Below are 6000 nucleotides of genomic sequence, written 5' to 3'. Positions count from 1 at the left end.
GCGCGAAGCAAAGCTTTAGAGCGCTCGCGGATCTTGCCATCTTTTGCCTTGCGGGATCCGGAGCTGGAGCATGCGAAGCAAAGCTTTACAGCGCTCGCGGATCTTGCCATCTTTCGTCTTGCGGGACCCGGAGCTGGAGCTTGCGAAGCAAAGCTCTTCAGCGCTCGCGGATCTTGCCATCTTTCGCCTTGCGGGACCCGGAGCTGGAGCTTGCGAAGCAAAGCTCTACAGAGCTCGCGGAGAATTCTGCAAAGGACTTGTCAAGGAGTTGGGGGTGTTTTGGCGTAGCTTTATGAACGTGCCTCAACCCCCAGTCCCGTCCATCGCTGGGCTACACAAGAGATAATTCTCATGATACATAATGGCAGGCATTTCTGTGGCAATTTTCACTTAAGCACATAATGCACATATGACACGTAATGCAAGCATGTTCATGGCAACAAATAAACCTAAGCTTAACAATTAGAGCAAAACAATTTAAAAACTTCAAACACAATGCTAGCACATAAGTGGTGTTCTGTGTACGTTTTGTTCAAGGGGCGTATGGCTAAGCCTTAGCCATGTATACCCCCCAAGTGAGCGTGGGGTCCGGACGTCTCCAGACCGCGTGGTCACTTGTTAAAACGCAGCTTTGAACATAGGGATAAAAAGTGCAGTAAAAGCGGAGTGAATCCCTCCGTGTTTCATTAAAATAGCCTGCTAGGCGTTAGTTTTACAACAGGGAGGATTATTTCCACATTTTTCACTTTTGTTATTTTCACCAAGGACTTCCGACTGGATGGTCCGGGGCCTACTGGTAGTAACGGCGGAGGTGCTCCGCGTTCCAGGCGCGCGGGACTTTAGATCCGTCGAGTCTCTTTAAGTGATACGTCCCATGGCCCACTTTTTCTTGGACTTCGTAGGGGCCTTCCCAGTTGGGTCCGAGGACTCCTACTCCCGGATCCTGCGTAGCAGGAAATACTCTCCGTAGGACAAGGTCCCCAACTTCGAATGCACGGCTCTGGACTCTCGTGTTAAAGTGTCGGGCTATCTTGCCTTGGTACATTTTTAGTTGGACCTGCGACTGCTCCCGGAGCTCTTCGATCATGTCTAAGGACTCCTGGAGGAGGGCATGGTTCCGGGTAGGATCGTAGGTGTCTTGCCTGTGAGAGGGGATCATAGCTTCTACTGGGATGACGGCCTCGCAACCGAAGGTCATGGAATAAGGCGTGTGCCCCGTCGAAGTTCTCTCTGTTGTGCGATAGGCCCAAAGTACTCGCGGAAGTTCTTCCGGCCAGTGAGCCTTGCAGGCTTGGAGTTTTTTCTTCAACGTGGTCTTTAATATTTTGTTTACAGCTTCCACTTGTCCATTAGCCTGGGGTCTGGCGACTGCGGAAAAACTTTTGATAATTCCATGCGAAGCACAGAAGTTCGTGAAGTGTTCACTGTCAAACTGCTTTCCGTTGTCGGACACAATTTTCCGTGGAAGCCCAAAACGACACACTATATTCCTGATGACAAAATCCAGTGCTTTTTTAGATGTGACCGTGTTCATAGGTTCAGCTTCAGCCCATTTGGTGAAGTAGTCTACCGCGACTATGGCGTACTTCACTCCACCCTTTCCAGTGGGGAGGGAACCTACTAGGTCAATGCCCCAAACGGCGAACGGCCAGGGGCTGGTCATTAGGGTAATTTCCGTAGGCGGCGCTCGCGGAACCTTGGCGTACCTCTGGCACTGCTCACACTTCCTGACATAATCCACACAATCCTTCTTCATGGTGGGCCAGAAGTATCCTTGTCGAAGGATTTTTTTGGAGAGGCTCAGCCCGGAGGTATGATCGCCACAGAAGCCTCCGTGAATCTCATGGATGATGGTGCTGACTTCGGTTCCGGCAACACACCTAAGGAAGGGTATGGACAACCCCCTGCGGTAAAGCTTTCCATCCATAACCACGTATCGGGGAGCTTGATACTGGAGCTTCCTTGCGTCAGCTTTATCGGTGGGGAGTTCTCCGGTGGTGAGAAATCTGAGGATGGGTCCTATCCAGGAGTGGGAATGGTCGATGATGGCGTTTATCCTTCGCGTCTCAGTACTGGGGGCTTCTAAGTGCCCGATGGGGACTAAGCCATACTGTTCAATCTCCGGGTCCGTTGCAAGCTTGGCCAGCGTGTCCGCGAGTGAGTTCTGGTCCCGGGGGACCTGGCGGATTTGGTGTTCTTTGAAATGCTGCAGTAGGTCGCGGGAGAGAGACACGTAGGCAGCCATCCTTTCGCCTTTCGTCTGGTATTCCCCGGATATTTGGTTTACCACAAGTAGGGAGTCGCTGTACACTTCGATTTTTTGGGCTCCGACTTCTCTGGCCAGTCGTAACCCAGCTAACATGGCTTCGTGTTCTGCCTCGTTGTTGGATGCTGGGAATGCGAAACGGATGGCGCTCTGGAGCTGATGCCCTTGGGGAGATATTAGGATGACCCCCGCTCCAGCTCCTTTTTCATTTGAGGCTCCGTCTACGTAGACCTTCCAGGTGGGAAGTTCCGGGACAGGATCTTCTGGGAGGTCATTCATTCCCGAGCACTCCACAATAAAGTCCGCGAGAGCTTGACCTTTCATGGAAACACGCGGTTGGTAGTGGACGTCGAACTGGCTTAGTTCCATGGCCCACTTAAGCAATCTGCCAGAAGACTCGGGCTTCTGCAGGACTTGTCGGAGAGGGTGGTTGGTGAGTACTTTGATGGTGTGCGCCTGGAAATATGGCCTCAGCTTCCGTGAAGCGATCAGCAAGCAGAGGGAGAGTTTCTCGATCATCGAATATCTGGACTCGGCGTCCAATAACCTCTTGCTTACGTAATACACAGGGAGCTGGATACGGCCATCTTCCCGGACGAGAGCGGCACTTACTGCGTGCTCAGTCACAGCTAGGTATAAGAACAACGCCTCTCCTTCGACCGGCTTGGACAGAATGGGGGCTCGGGTTAAATGTTCTTTGAGGTGTTGGAAGGCCGCTTCGCATTCGGGGGTCCACTCGAACTTCTTGTTCCCTCGCAGAACATTGAAGAAGGGGATACACTTGTCGGTGGCCTTGGATACGAAGCGGCTGAGAGCAGCTATCCTTCCGGTAACGCTCTGGACATCCTTATGCTTCCGGGGGGAAGGCATATCTATGAACGCCTTTATTTTCTCAGGGTTGGCTTCCACTCCGCGGGAGCTGACAATAAAACCGAGGAACTTCCCAGACGAGACCCCGAAAGTACATTTCTTTGGATTTAGTTTCATCCCGTACTTTCGGATCACGGCGAAAGCTTCCTCAAGGTCGTTACTGTGGTCCCCGGAGGTCTTGGACTTTACCAACATGTCGTCCACGTACACCTCCATGTTCCTCCCCAGTTGGTCCTTGAACATTCTGTTTACCAGACGCTGGTAAGTCGCCCCAGCATTCTTCAAACCGAAAGGCATGACCACGTAACAGTAGACACCCTTATCCGTGAGGAAGCTGGTGTGTTCCTGGTCCGCGACATGCATCTTGATCTGGTTGTATCTGGAGTACGCATCCATGAAGGATAAGAGTTCGTACCTGGAAGTAGCGTCCACCATCTGATCGATTCGCGGGAGAGGGAAACAATCTTTCGGGCAGGCCCTGTTTAGGTCCGTGAAGTCAATGCACATTCTCCAGGACCCATCGGGTTTCGGGACCAGAACTGGGTTGGCCAACCACACGGGATAGTGCGACTCCTGGAGAAAGCCTATGGACATCAATTTGTCCACTTCAGCTTTGACGGCTTCGGCTCTCACTGGGTCCAGCGGCCTCCTCTTTTGGCGAATTGGAGTTGCAGCTGGGTCTATGTTGAGTGCGTGGCACGCAACATTGGGATTAATCCCCGTCATATCAGCGTGGCACCATGCCAGGATATCCTGATTATCCTTCACAGTGGCCACGATCTTATCTCGAACGGCCGACGGCAGGTTTTTCCCAACCTGAATGACCTTGGTGGGTTCTCCCGGATTGAGGATCACCTCTTCGACTTCCTCCATCAGCTCTATTGCTTTCTCGATTCCCACTCTTGGGTCGAGTTCGTCAAAGTATGCCTCCTGAGCATCCCTAGTTTCTGGCAATACTTCCGCCAGAGGAATGGCAGCAAACGTCTCTCGGACCGTGTAGACGGCTCGGACGGAGACGTTATAACAGCTCCGTGCACTTCTCTGGTCTCCTCGGAGGGTGCCAATACGCCCATCGTCGCAGGGAAACTTCAAGCATAAGTGACGTATCGAGGTTATGGCCCCACAATCGATCAGGACCGGTCGGCCTAAGATGGCATTATACGCCGTGGGGCAGTCGACCACCACGAATGTGCTATGCTTGAAGGCACAAGCGTCGCTTTCTCCTCTGAGGGTGACCGGAAGTTGAATTTTGCCTAATGGCATGAGTGCGTCCCCATTGAAACCTTGAAGCTGGATGGGGCATGGGGCCAGGTCCGTCTCGGTCAATCCGATCGCGTGGAAGGCCGCTTTGAAGAGGATGTTCACGGAGCTTCCGTTATCGATCAAGATCCGTGAGACCTTCTTATTGGCAATCTGGGCTTCCACCACGAGGGGATCGTTGTGGGGGAAGTGCACATGTCGAGCATCGTCCTCCGTGAAGGTGATGGGAAGATCCATCATTCGGGGACGTTGAGCAGGTGATTGGACCAAGGCGCACATCTCCTCGGCGTGCTCTAACTCCCTCAAGTACCTCTTCTGGGAGTTGCGGGTGCTTCCGGCAAGGTGTGGTCCTCCGGAAATGGTGGCGACGTGTCCGTCAACGGGTGGCGGAGCAAGGCCGGGCGGATATGGGTTGCCTGGCCCTGGAGCCAACAAGGCAATGGGCGCCGGAGCAGGTGGAGGAGGAAGTGCTGGGAACTGAGACCCGGGAGCTTGGGGGTGACCGGCTCCAGGAGCGCTAGCGGCCCCCCTCTGTCCCGGGGAATATGCAGCTCCGTGAACTACCCCCTGTCCGGGATAGATTATGGGTATTCTCACCCACTGACCGAGGTGTCCCGCTCTTGCCAGGGACTCGATCTCATCCTTCAGCTGAAGGCACTCATTCGTGGTGTGCCCCACGTCTCCGTGGAACTCACACCTCTTATTGGAGTCTCGCGGACGCCTTCCTCCGTGAGACACTTTCGGGGGCTTCCTGTAGTTGACCATATTACAGGTCGCCCGATAGACATTCTCTCGCGAGTCTATCAAACTGGTATATTCCGTGAACTTGGGCTCATAATCCTTTCGGGGTTTCTTTGAATGGTCTCCCCGGTTGGAGTTTCTTCCGCTTCGTTTGCTCCGCGATTGGCTCAAACTTCGTTCCGGGGCTTCCGCTTGCGGCTGCGGCATGCTAGGAGCGATACTACATCCGGTTTGTACTGCTCCATACCCAGAGAAATGGGTTTGACCCGGCGTCTGAGCAGACGCGGAAGGCCCATACACACTCGGAGTGAATCGGGCTCCTGGAAGCGTGAGGGCTGGTGCGGGAGCTTGCGAAGCAAAGCTCGGCGCAGTCACGGAAGGGGTTGGAGCCGGGGGAACTCCAAAGGCTTGCTGGTAGGCATCCTCAAGGTTGATGATTCCCTGAGCTTTTGACATGAATTCGGACAGGGTTTCTGCCCGTCTCCTTTGCATTTCCCCCCATAGCAGGGAGCCGACAGTAAGGCCCGATTGAAGGGCGATCAGCTTCATGTCATCGCTGACCTTGGTTTTTGCAGCAGCTTCCATCATTCTCTGAATGAAAGCTTTGAGGTTCTCAGTGGGTTGCTGCTTGATGTTGGTTAAGGAACCAACCTCCATGTCGTGGTCGCGGGCAGCAATAAACTGCCTCCTAAACGCGGACTGTAGCTCCTTCCAACTGTGGATTGATCCGGGAGCTAATCTTTTCCACCAGTCCTCCGCGGACTTGGTAAGGGTGAGTGAGAAGCACATGCATTTGGCGTCCTCACTGACGCGTGCCACTTGCATCATTTTATTGTATTTAGCTAGGTGGGTACGCGGGTCTG

This window comes from Humulus lupulus, chromosome 7 (genome assembly GCF_963169125.1).
Source record: "Humulus lupulus chromosome 7, drHumLupu1.1, whole genome shotgun sequence".
Taxonomy (NCBI): domain Eukaryota; kingdom Viridiplantae; phylum Streptophyta; class Magnoliopsida; order Rosales; family Cannabaceae; genus Humulus; species Humulus lupulus.
This window is presented reverse-complemented; position numbering follows the sequence as displayed.